A 13,843-nucleotide genomic window follows, 5' to 3' on the forward strand; every position below is an offset into this window, starting at 1 on the left:
CAAAATTAAATGTCCATACCAGACATACCATTAGGTTACAGGGAGTGAAAGAGAAACACTGCATTAGGCCTTACTCTTTTGTCTGCACCCAGCAGAGAGTCCTGAATGTACAAAACAGCTGGGAGACTTCCTATGTAGCACACAGCTTGAAAAATGAATTCAAGATTTTTTTTTAAATTACTCTGATTGGGTTTATTTCAAGTGACTGTTATTCTGATTCTGTAGTATATCTCTTTGTAAAATATTAATAGGTACAGAAGTGTGCTACCTGGGTCTATTACATTATTTTTAATACTAACTCTACTCTCATTTTTACCATAATGAGAGTTGAATCACAATAAATGTTTGAACTTTGAACACTTTTTATTGCAATACTAGAGACATTATTGCTCATACAAAGTTTCAGTACTACTTAAAATTTCAAAAATTACTTGATTAAAATAGACCTGTTTACAAAGGTGACTAATCCACCCTTTTCAATCATGATGCATTTTTTCATTAATTTTTATCTGCTGAATGACACTTTGCTGTCCCTCCTTGTCAATTTAATTATCTTTTTTGAAAAAAGAGGGGCTTCAGAAGGAGACAAATGTTGATATTCAGGTTGCAAGAAAGATTTCCAAAGAGATGAGGGAAAAAGATTACTGAAATTAGCAGCAGTGTGTCTCGCCTGCTAGTGAGGGAGTGAGCAGCACTGGGAGGAGAGGAAACCCTTGGCCACTGCATAGTGTGGCTGTGTACACCAGAGTTACTTAGAGTGCTCTGAATCTCATCTTTTGATCTCAGGCGATATTTTTCTCTGTTATGTCACAGAGGTCACCTGGCTCATGTGTGACAAACTGCCTGCATAAGTCACAGTGCCAGTGGCAGAGATTTGTAACCATGTCCCTGGTCCATTGCCTTTGAATTATTTCGCAGGCCCTCTGCTTTACATTTACACTCTGTTGGAAGATGAACAGGGGAAGGGAGTAAAATCAAGGGCAGGGTCTCATCCTGAAGGACAAGGGGAAACAGGTGGAAGGTTAATGGCCCTGGAGCGTATCCACAAGCCTCTCAGGCTTGATATATGGGCCTCAGGCCTAAAACGGGCATTGGCTTTCAAAGATATATTATTTCATTTGAGGAGAGACATTCTGGAGTTCCTGCATTTGTCTGCTGATAGATGATCCTCTGTCCACAATTGGTTATGGCGTGTGAGTTTTCCTTGGGCCTGCTCCCGTACATAAAAATTCTGCTGAGCTCTCCAACCTTTTGCATGCCTGTGAGAATGGGACGTGTGCGGGCCTTTTGGCAGGCAGCTGGATTTTTGTGGCTGCTATTTTTGTAATTCCTTTTGAAGCGCCAGGCAAGTGGGGGATGAAAGGCACTTCTGTTCATTCATACACGGCCGGGCAGGGGCAGCCTCGCGGGGACAAACACGGGGCAGAAGAAGATGTCAGGGACCCTAATGCACTCATGTGTCTGCAGCCCATGCAGAAGTCCCTCCTGCTAACCCTGTATTTTATACTGACACATGCCTGCAGAAAAATGAAAATGGGGAAATAATTTGCATAATTTTTATGACCTCCCTTGGTTTATTGCATTAAAGTTCTGCTAGGGTTTTTGCATGTGCTGCAGCTTATGGGAAAAAAACTAAGATAGAAACTTCACATCTTGAAATTTTTGTGTCCTTCTCCGGAATGTTCACCTCAGGCACCTCATGAAAATGAGATGCTACTGCCCACGTCTCAGCAAAGCACCAGAGGCCCCAGAGGTGGTTCTGCTCAGTGTGACAGCACTGTGCTGTGGGCAGGGCTCAGTGCTGGTGGGACCTGGCCCTGCCCCATCTCTTGTGGCCAGCTCAGAGGGGTACCTTGGCATGCACAGAGGTGCCTGGTGGCAAAGGCCTGGGTCCAGAGAGAGAGCAAGTCCCAGATTCACTGCCACAATGGCATTCCCATGGCAACTTCTGTCATTGCATGACCATCATAAATTGTGGAAAATCTCTTTAAAAACTGAAGTGCTTAACAAAAACCCCCAAAATCTTAACATATATTTTTGTTTAACATAGCCTACATAACAGCTTGTTAAATTCTCTTAATTTTTACCTGATTGTAGTTACTGTTACAGGATTGTGTATCTAAGGCCTATTACTCCATGACAGCATGATTTTAACAAAATTTGGATATATATTTTACTATATAAAATATATTCATTTCTATTTGTTTTAATAAAAATTAACAGTTCCATTTCAGTAGATAGAATTTGCTTGAAAGAATTTACATTAATTATACTTAAATATCTCCTAGTTCTACCTGTTTTTATTTTTCCTATGCTACTAAAAAAAATCATATATCCTGCATTTACTTTGCAAGTGTCAATGAAGTTCTTTGCTTTGTTTTTGCAACAGTAAAACTTGTACTTACATAAATTGTAAAAGCATTGTATCAGTACCACGTTGTTTGAGTAATCAGGTTCTTTTTGCTGTCACTGAACTCAGTTGCTAAACTCTCAGTGCTCCAGTGTGAGCAAGATAAGGCTCATTCTGCATTTCAGTCAGTTCCTGTAGAAAACATGCTGGTGCAGTGCAATTATTCTTTCTTCCTTCAGTGTTCTGCAGAGTTTAAGTTAGACAAGTGAGCTAGAAACTTGAGAGATATTTAGTGTCTCCTGCAGCCGTAGGAAGGAAATCTGAGGACTTGTTAAAAGGAAAGATTTAGAAGCAGAAATTCTACAGAGAGAACAGAACAGAGTGTTAGCAGGCAGGAGGATCTGCTTTTCCACTTGTTGCTTTGATAACGGATAAAAGGCTGTCATGAACTGCAGGCTACCAGCTGGGAGCAGATAGAGTAATCCCAGCAGAGGGTTGGCCCCAAACTACACAGGCATTCTTTTAAATCTTCAAGACCATAGGAAAGTTGTTTTTCCCTTCCCATTGTCATCATTATTCATGATGATGTTTTCCACCCTAGTTTAAAATGTTGGTCTAGTAAATCTACCTTACAATACTTTTATGTTGGAAACATAAGCAAATATAAGCAAAAACCACATAGTCAGAAATATTTCAGCTATTTCATTCAACTGCCTGAAGATTCCCAGAATAAATTCCAGAGAACTGGATCTGGATGTGCTGTAAGAAATCTCTGTCATTTGATTGTAAAGGTATACTGTGCCCAACATGCAGATAATCATAGGAACAATTTGTAACCTATGTCTTCCTCGTAATCAACACTTGTGATAAATGAAATCCAGAGGCTGTGTTACTTGTAAGAGAATAGCAACAGAATGTCATTTGTTAGAAAAGGAGCCCGAGTGACCCCTGCCCAGTACAAACACAGGCAAACAGAGTGACAGACAGAGCCTGGCAGCCCCATGCACACATAGCCATGGTGATGTGCATTGTGCCACCAAGGTCATGTTACCAACATGCTTAGACACATGCTTGGCTGGGCCTGGGGCATTTGTAAGCATGTTACATATGCTTGACAAGATGGGGTGTTTCAACCTGCCTTATTGCAGAGAAAAAACAAAAATATTTAAGCCCTGGTTGTCCTTCTATACTGTTCATTTTAATGATATATGTAGGGGTCTAGCTCACTTTGTATTCTTATGTGTAATTACCCATATAAAAAGACACCACTCATTAGTGTTCCGTTCCACTGACTTAATTATACTCCTTAATTAAATCTTGACTAACTGGGGGTCACTGCAGTGTCAGTGGGATTTGTCACTGTTTGTCAGCAGGTGTCTGGTCACATCTATTTCTGGTTTCCCTGTTGCTGTATGCTGTTTAGGAGCATGGTCCTTTTTAAATGCAAAAGACAATTATGTATTATTTTGTCATGGATTGTGCCTTAAAGAAACATAAGTGAATCCATTCTGTAATACCAGCACTCTCCCAGTCTTTACGTACAGGAGGTGGGGAATGCAGCAAGTATAAACCTTCTCAAAACACAATTCATTACCTCACTGGTGCTCATTTTCAAAAGCTTGTTCTTCCTGCAATCAAAAGACAGGGTGTTACTAATTTATCAGATAATCTTGTGTTCAACAGGCATAAAAATATATTGCAAATATCAATCCAGAGATGCTACTCCTTTTCCCTATCTCCCAAACATGAAATGAATTTGAAACATGACCAGCAAGAACGAGCTAAATCAATATTACATGCATAACAAATACTACATGGCATGTGCTGCTATTGCTGTGCTGCTCCGAGTCAGAAGATCGAGGCTCCCGATTCACTGTTCCCTGAATAATTCAGTGGGAGCTCTGCATGTGCAATAAGGGCATAATAGTGCCGTTTCTGTCTGTTTCAAATTTACATGTTTTGGGTTTGTTATTTTACAAAGTTACTTAGGGGAAATATAATTCCCATGTTTACGCATATAATAGGCACCTAATGTTCATCTGAATAATTGATTAGTCAAGTCAGGCTTTCATAATTAGCTATTGGCTTTCCAGTATAAGCCCACAAAGCACTTGTCAATCTACAGACATTTTTAATTTATTAATATATATGTTATCAAAAGAGCTGCAGTACTTACCTAGAAAGCATTATTTATTCTATCGAGGCTGAGGAAGCATTTAGATTCTAGACATGTATTTTGAATCTATTGTGACTTTCCCAGAAGATTATTTTTCTGTTCTGAAAGTTTTCAGAATGTTCTTTGCCTATAAACTCTTGCTTGCAGCGGAAATTGGAGTGGATTTTTTTCTATCCATTCCTGTGTTACAAAGAACTTAGTAACATGTCTTACTCACTATAATATGTATTACTTATTTGCACTCAGATACATAACAAGCATCTAAATAGATGCCACTAGCAGATATCTCTAATGCAGCCACAGATTCTGTGACCAGGCAGATGCATCTGTTGATAGCACATGTGTGACAGTGATATTGCAATTACAAGTTGTGAGGCTGTATGGTAAATTGCAGAATCATAAGATAAATTGTATTTCTCGTGAACTTCACGACCTTGTTTGAACTCCACCACGATTGCAGTTTTGCTTCCGTGTATTTCTGACCAGTTTTCAAGTGGTTGTTTTTAAAGGGAAAAGACATCTGCCTTACTCAAGAAGTACATTGTGAGCCCACTGGTATGAAATTCATAAACCAAAATTTTTGATTGTGAAATCCAGAATGAAAATTGTTCTTTTCTTACTAGAGGTAGGTTAAAACAATTGGACTAGAAATTCTATGGTCATTTTATTGGGAAAAAAACTTTATGTTTCCATTGGGAGGCAGCATTTACTTCCAGCACTTGTTGAGTGTGAGGCACTGAATCTTAAAAAGATAGTGTTATTATCATCTCTGGAAAAGGTGTTTTGGTTCTGTATATGCTATAAGCTTACTTACCCTTGGCCCTGTTCGGGAGAATCACTCTCATTTTAGTGAAAATATTTAATCACCAGCTTCCCATCAGTGAGGCAAGGACAAGAGCTTTCCTGCATCAAAGTCCTTCTGAGACCTGTACTGTTGGATGTGTATTAGCTTCCTTGCTTTTTAAATGGAAAGATACAAATATAACATCAGGATTTTACACCCCTTCTAGATCTAAAACACTTCTATTATAGAATAGCATTTTAGTTTGTTTGGAAAGGACATGATGTAAAAACCATAATTTAGTGGTAGGAAAAAGTATGCCCATTTTGGTGGTGAGATTTATGTAACTGTGGCTCACCACTATGAATTATGTGGTCTCACAGAATTCAGACAAGTTCTTGAACAGCATCTTGTGCGCCACACATGTTCTGCATACTCTCAGTTTCTACTGGAAGGTAGGAAAAGTACCAGAATCATTCTCTTGAAGTTTGGTAACATACCTCCAATTGAAAAAATGCAAATATATTTCTAAGGATGTCATTATAAAGTCCCTCCTGTCCAGTATATCCTGTACTAATATAACCTTCTGTTATCTATTTTTATATCCATTCCAAAATAATCAAAAATTAAATGCTAGGTTGCAAAGATCACATATTTAGTGTCTCTGTAGGATTCAGAACCAAGTTTGCAACTGCCGCAGTTTTCTACATGACATTTGTACAGTGTTCACATTTCAATCAGTGTTATACCAATATAAGGATTTTCTACTGGGATATCTTTAAGCATAGTAGTTTCTACCTGAAAAGTGTTTAGAATTTAGGCTGGTGTGCTCATTAAAGATTTGAGCTATGCGAGCATTGAAATGTTCACATTCTCACTATTAATGTGCAGAGTTCTCACTGGTTTCCCTATCTGTTACCCTGAGTCCAGAAACATTTCCCAGTGGTATTGCATTGCTTGGTTCTTCCATTTAGACTTTGAAAGAGCATTGTTTTCAGTAAGTGTTTTACAAGTGGAAATAGATGTGTCTGCTAAAGAAATTTATATTTGCATCATTAGACAGGTGTTCTGATCACAAGGCGGAAGAGAGATCATATACATAAACAATGAATTAAAATCCTGAATAGGATTGCTAGGGCTGTTTCTCTAGGTTACACTAAATGAGGGCCATTATGTGGGCTTTCAGATAAACTCACAAAGCTCTTATCTGTATAAACCTGATAGATCTGCCATTATTTGCAGTGACTAACAGAAGTTATATCATTTAGTTTCATTAAAAATGCATTAATCCTTTTTTTAGTAACCTTTTCCTAATTCATTGATTCAATTATACAATGAACAATAAAAATGTTTGGTATAATAAAAATACAGTATTAAAAGTGTGTTATATACATAAATGTTTCATTGCAATGAAATTATTCAGAGTTTAAAAATATTAACAATACTAATATCATGCTCTGAGAAAAAAAAGTGTACTTTTTTTCAGCATCTCTGAAATTATATATGAAAAGAATGAGTCTTTAAAATGAGATGCCCGAAATGGTTTCTTATAGTATTACATGTGGTCACTTCATGTACAGACTTCCTGCAGAGTTGGTGATGTTCACCAGCACAGGTTGACTGGGAGACAGCAGAGCATCATAGAATGTATGCACATATTGCTCATGAATTCTGTGAACCAGGCTCCTCTGATCAGATCAATTCTCCCCAAAGTCACTGGCCTCTGGCCTCACTGAAAGCGGACTGACTCCCAGGGCTGGACCTCGAGTTAATGCAAGTACGGGGAACATTTTGCTTGGTGAAGGAACACTCAGTGCATGGCAGCACTCTGAGCAACTTCCACAGCAGTGGCAGCTCCTGCCATCCCACTTACACCAGCTAAATAATTCAGACCACCAGGACTCCATTCCAGCTCTCAGTCTGGCAGTTCAGCCAAGACTTTAAGTGATTTTGACAGAGCTAGTACTTGTTATCCTGTTGTATTGGTTTCTGGAGAGCACACTCTCTCAGAGGCTGTACTGAACTGTTCTCCCAAATGCCGCTAGCCCGGCCCGGCTGAGCAGGTGCCTGTGGGACACGGCCAATGCTGCCGGCTGCTGTGAAAAGCTGCCGTGATTTCTGCAAGCGTACCAAGACTAGGGGAGCAGAAAAGCACTTCATATTTTCATTAGTCATCCCTTTACAGATTTACTTTTAATTCTTTCAGCAAAGCAGATTATTAAAAGCAATGACCTGAGGTCTTCATTCAGATCTCAGACTTGCAATCCTGTATAATGTGCGCCGCAGGGCAGAGGTCACACTGACGAGTCTGTTAATGTAGTCACTCTGGGATAAGATCAATCTCCATACTTCACCATATTGATCTAATAGCTCATTGGCACTTCCCTCTTTGAATTGATTAGCTCATGTGTGAAAAGAGATTGATGGGTTTGTGACCCTGAGGAGTCTGTCAGGGGCACACCCATGGCAGGGGAAGTGCATGTTTTCACTGCTTCATTTGGGCGGCTCATTATCTGGGTGCCTCATGGGGTAGGGTCATAACGTTGTTTTATGAATTATTTACAACAAAATATCACGTTTTTCCTTCATTTGGTGCTCTGCCTGCACTGAATCCATGCTAAGCAGAACTAGAAAAAATACACATAAATGGCCAAACGTACCAAATATTTGTGTAAGGGGAACGATGACATAAAAGTGACCTTAAAAAGTAATTTTACTAATATAAAATAATCATAATAGATATGAGGGTAGGAATAGACTTCATGGGTCACCTAGTCCATTCCCCTTATGCAATGACAGAATATTGATGATATCTAGAAATTAATTACATTTTAATCGCATATTCTGGATAAGTACTTACAGTGAATCTAGTTCAGACATCTCAGAGAACTTCATATACACATTGCAGTGTAGAAAGAGGAATTTGAATGCAACATGTGAGCTACAAACTAAACTATGCACATTCTTCATTTGCTAAAAGTAACAAAAAAAAACTCTTTCAACTCCATTTATCAAATAGTCATATATTTGCAAAATGCATAAATTTGATACAGTATATTGGATTTTGGTGCAGTGTGTGCTCATGCAAGAGGAAATACAAAAGGAGCTGTCTTATGAAGCTGAACGTAGAAGTTGGTTTATGTTATGGTGTACTTTAAAAATGTGTGCATTATCAAAGGCTTTACAGATACAAAGCAATAAAAGTAAGGACTGGCTCCTTGTAGCCTTTTGTTGAAACCCAGGCATTTTTGTATTTCTGTCTGCATATGAGTTGTAGAATCAATACTGAAGATGTTCATAATGTAAGAATTTCTTGTGCATCATCCACGCTCAGGATCCTGTATAATGCCACAACTATTGGTATTTCATGGTTACATAGGATGTCAGGTTATATGATTATGCCACAGTGCAAAAATTACTGAGCAAAATATTCTCATGGTGTTGTTAAGCTAATGGTCATATTTATGTAAGGAGTCAGTGAGTTTCACTAATAATATCTTGTTGTATTATATAATTGGACATTCTGTGTTTGTTTTGGAAGCTGGCAGTTTAGATTGAAAGACTGATAATTTTATTTACAGAGTAGTGTCCATGTATGCTCCATGCAGTCAGACAACCCTTTTCTGCTATTTGATTTATGGTAACATAGGCAGATACTGCCCAAAGACAGTAATAGTCAGTCTGTCTCTAAAGACCTTATACTCTAAAAGAAACAGACCCTCAGGCAGATTAGCCAAATACAGAATTCAGTCCATTACCTGTCAGTGACACAATGCTGAATATTTGTATAATCTTGCATTCATTTATACTTTTAAATCATTCAAGCTATTCTATGTACCAGGAAAATTGCCCTGATACAGGTTTAAGTAGCCATATTTTAAAAAGTTCTAATACAGCTCAGAAAAACTTATTAGAGGCAGAGTCATCATGCACTCTACTTTGGTAAAATTGGGCTAAACCTGGGAATAAACAACAAAACTTCTTACATTTGGGTGCTATGGTAATCTTTTAGTCATGTCAAACCTTCAATAATAAAATTCATAATAAACCTAATTACAAACCAAAGTAATTGATTAATAGCAGATTGCCAGATACTTGCACATAAGCAATGCAGAAAAAGATTTTTTGAAGAAAATGTTTCCATTTTAATGGAAGCTGTAGCCCATTGGCCAAGCCTCTCCCAGTCTGAAACTTAGCTCCTGCAGTAGAGGTGTGTGGTGCACTCATGGGTGAACAGGAAGTAATTAGAGCAGCCTGATTTTGTTGTTCATCATCCCTGCTGTCATTCAGAAACAAGCTAAGGAAAACCCAATAAGTTAGATGTACATACTCTCTCAATTTTTCTGAACACACTAATCAGCTAATCTTCTATTGCATGCAGACATGTAGGAACCCAATTTAGAGACTCACAGTTTGTATACCTGTGCCTGGCTGTGACAGCAGAGAAAGTCAGGCTGACTGATTTGTGTCACAGTCTACTGTCATTTTTGCTTATAAGGTTCCTACGCATTCTATGCTCTGCACTGCAAAAGTTCCTCTCATCAACATACCAAACAACCCAAGTAAAACCAGTATCTTCAAAGATATTTTAAAAAATTAATATTAATCCTAATTGCAGAGCTAATGACAATATGGGCAGAGCTGTGACAATTGTATTTTAATGATACTTCAGAGATTTCCAAATTAGACTACAGGAAACAGGAAGTAGGAATAAATGAAACAAAGCCAAATGAAAGGATGAATGGAAAAAAAAAAAGATTTTAATACACACTTGCCTGTTCCTTAAACATTCATTCAATCAGGACTTCCTGTGATTTTTAATAACATGGCTCTCTGTCTGCTCTTTCACACTTGGCTCTGTTGGGAAAGGAGGCAATATTTTGAAGGCAGTGTTCCTAGTTGAAAGGATTTAGCTAGATGGTAGTAGCTGCGTGCTGAGAGCCTCCTGCAATGCTTCTAAGATAAAAAGAGAAGTAGAAAGTGTTTCAGATCATTCCTGTGTACCTTGTTGGATCATGCATCACTACACCTCCACAACCTTCTTGTATGACTTCAGCTTCCTTTGGTGGTGTTCTTAAGCAATTTTTTCTATCAAGTCAGATGGATACTGGTTTAATACATGACAACACCGATTCATAAGGTTGATTTTTCTTTCATTTTCTCCGTTAGCATTGGGTCTTCTTTCTCATTTAATCTCTGCCCCAGTGACTTACTGTTACTGCTGCAGCCCTCAGGATATAAGACAACATTTCTGTATTTTTTCTTCATCAGTATACCATCTCCTTTCACATCTTGACTGAAGATACCGTTTCTCATGATTTCTTACTGCTTTTGCTGTGGCTTTTTCTGGCTGTTCTACTACAAATCAGAGGAGAACACAGTGGAATACATTTGTATGGCAAGTGCAGTGTTCCACAGTAACACCAGCCTCTACTGCCAAAGTGTATTACAGGTGACTCTGTGTCCAGCCCTCAGTCTGGAGACTCTACATCCTTATTTTTCCCTGATTCAAGTATGGGCAGAAGGAAAGACTTGCCTTTCCATAGCTGGATGTCAGTCAAAAGTTTTAAGAGGACTATGAAACATAAAATATAAACCAACAAATTTTAATTCCTGAAAAATATCACAGTGCTATTCAATCAAAAGATAAGAACATTTAAATAAAAAACTACTGATTTACTGATAACTACAAATGGTGTGAAACACTAAATGTACTGGATTCTTTGTGTGGTTTGTCAGTGTCCAACCCTGACTGTCACTAATACTCACCTGGCAAATTGTTCTTCTCTTACTTATGGTGCTCTAACATTAAAGCAACTTCTTTTTAGTCATGACTTCAGAAGATTATTTGCATATTCCCATTGGTGTAATCGTGAATACAGTCCCACACTGTGTACACAAACCAACATTTGTAGGTGTCACCTGTTAAAAGGGAGTAAGATTACTCTTCAGTTATGACTTGCCTTTTTCCCATACTCCACACCCACTTAACAGTTGTACTGGAAAAAAACACTAACCCTGTTAAACAGAAGAGTAACCACACAGTGTAATTTAAATGAGAGCTGATTTAAGTAACTATTGTTAAAAACTCATGCAAAATCAGTGTTCTGAGGCATGCAACACTTGAAAGAATGGGACTCTAAGTGTGTTGAGAAATTACTCTGGTTGCCTGTTATCATATTAAAGATTGCTTTCTGAAATTAGCACGTGTCTTTTGTGACAAGTTAAAAATATTTTCTATACAATGCCTATTTGATTGAGTTTTAATAGCGTATTTATTTTGTCCAAAAAATGTTAGTTCTTACTAGAAATTTGTCTTTTAACATTAATAATGTACCCCATATATTGTATTGATCTCTGTTGAGATTTGATGTTGCTGATATCTAAACAATATTTTAAAATGAGAGCTAATATTGGAGTTTACCTGTAGACTCTTAGAATAAGTTTCAGCTGGAGCAATACACTAATTGTAACAAAAATGAAAACATAATTTAACCAATTAATCACCAAACAGGAAAGGAATATTATATAGAAATTAGACATGGATCATTATACAGACATTAGAAATCCTCTGAGGTAATGCTAAAATATATGTGGCTTGGAGAAGACCACAGAGACTTTAATCACAGGCTGCTCTACAATAGAGTGAAATTGCTGATTGAATATATTAAGAATACATTCACCAGCAGTACCATAAACTTTACTAGACTCAGTTTTGTCTTCTGATTCCCCAAGGGACATCACTGTGCAGCCTAAAAAGCAGATCAGACCCACAAGACTAACAATTCATCAGGTGGGCCTAATTCAGATTTTATTGCAAGTCAATGAACTGATATCCACGCCAGTTAAGAGTTAAGAATATGGTCCAACCAATTTTGTAGTTAGTTTGTTGACATCAGAAAAAACCAGGTGTATTTCCAGAGAAATTCAAGTGATCAACACAGGTCTAGTACCAAAATTGCTACATAAACTACATAGCTTTATCTAATTCTTTTAAAATTCTAGACCAAACTATGCATTAGCTTAGGCTGTACTAACTTCTGCAGAAATACCCACAGGAGTAGGATTTTGAAGGTAAATTCTATCAGTCCAGTGCTAAAGAAGGTACCTCTATTCTGTGAAACAGATGGCAAAAAATAATTAATTTTCCCTTTTCCTTATCTTTCTATTCATTTTGAGAGGCAAGAAACACTGCATTGTAAGCAAAATTTTCAGTTGGTACTAAAAAGAAATACTTCACTTATTTTCAGTTAAATAAAATAAAAAACACAAACCCACAACCACCCAAAAAAGAACCTAAGAAAAACACATTCATAATTCATCACAAATAATGCTGACTGTGAAATACCAAGTCATTTTCATGCAGTTTGCACTGAGATAAATGTGAGGAAAAGGAGAAGAAATAGGAGTGCTATGTGTCACATTTGATGCCCTATATAATAGATTTATATACACAGAAAACTTATTGTAACAGCCCTTTCACCTGATGCTTGTAGAAGTGAGATTGGTCATTTACCTTCTCCTTAATAGATGGGAATAGTTTCTAAATGGAGTGCAGAGATCCATAAGAGAGATCTTATTCTTTAGTAGGATAACCATCTGCTGCCCTCCCCTACTCCTTCAGCAATCTGAGGCCCCCAGACTCAGGCACCTTGTGTTCTATTCCTGCAAGAAAACAGGATGAGTGTGAGCTGATGCTCAAGGCTACTCTGTTAAAGAATTTTGACTCTCTGGAGGATCAGCAATGAAACTGGGAAATGTCTGGGCAGCGCTGCTTTGGTCCCCTCAGTCCCAGTGATCTCACAGGGAGCTGTCCAGGGCCATGTGAGTGGAGAAGCTGTGGCAAAGCCATTGCTCTCCCTGCCCGCATTTCCTAAGCAGGAAAGACTGCACACCTTTCAGAGCATGGGCACCACTCATGCACCCCTCCACAGCTTGGAAGGGTAAAACAGTGTGGGACTTTTCAAATGTTGTTTTGTGCTATAAATTCTTTGTCTATGTCCTTTAAAAAATTCCAAAGTAATTTGATATTCCAGATAATAATGGTTCCATAAGCAAGGAGCTAATGAAGCATTTTAGTCCTTTTCTCTTCCTCTTTCTTACTTCCCTGCTGTTGAATAAAGGATGAGTACATTAACCTTTCTTTCAGCGTGGTATTCAGCAGTTACTTTCCTCTGTGTCAACACTGATTCAAACAAAGCATATAGAAACTTAGTATCTTGGATAGAAAAACTTCCTGTAGAAATATTCTGGCTCTGACTGGTGGATTCAGGAGTTACTAGAGAAAGAGTTACACACAGAGGCACATTCCAAGTACAACTGCACTTGCGTAACAGCTTCTGTACAGGCTGCAAAGGAGCAGGAAAAAGGCACACACTGAAGTATTTCTCTATTTCTTTTCATTTTCAAATCAAGACAAATGTAAAGCACTACCAAACTTGAATAGATTTATACTCCCTTCATGCTAGAGCTAGATGGAAACAGGACAGTCATTTAACCAAACACAGACTTGTAAAGATCACTCCCTGCCTTCACC

The 13,843-nt window shown here is 38.0% G+C and overlaps 1 protein-coding gene and 1 long non-coding RNA gene across 2 annotated transcripts in view; one reads left to right on the plus strand and one right to left on the minus strand.

Moving 5' to 3' along the window:
* Positions 1-13,843, plus strand: part of NR5A2 (nuclear receptor subfamily 5 group A member 2) — an 83,783-nt gene that overhangs the window by 30,097 nt on the left and 39,843 nt on the right. The gene's annotated exons all lie outside the window — the stretch shown is intronic.
* Positions 2,657-4,602, minus strand: LOC118689534 (uncharacterized). The gene is made up of 3 exons (XR_004980637.1): positions 4,527-4,602; positions 3,945-3,978; positions 2,657-2,710 (listed from the first exon to the last, which is right to left on the minus strand). It is a non-coding gene; the product is annotated as an uncharacterized LOC118689534 (long non-coding RNA).

The sequence above is a fragment of the Molothrus ater genome, chromosome 9, assembly GCF_012460135.2.
Source record: "Molothrus ater isolate BHLD 08-10-18 breed brown headed cowbird chromosome 9, BPBGC_Mater_1.1, whole genome shotgun sequence".
NCBI lineage: Eukaryota > Metazoa > Chordata > Aves > Passeriformes > Icteridae > Molothrus > Molothrus ater.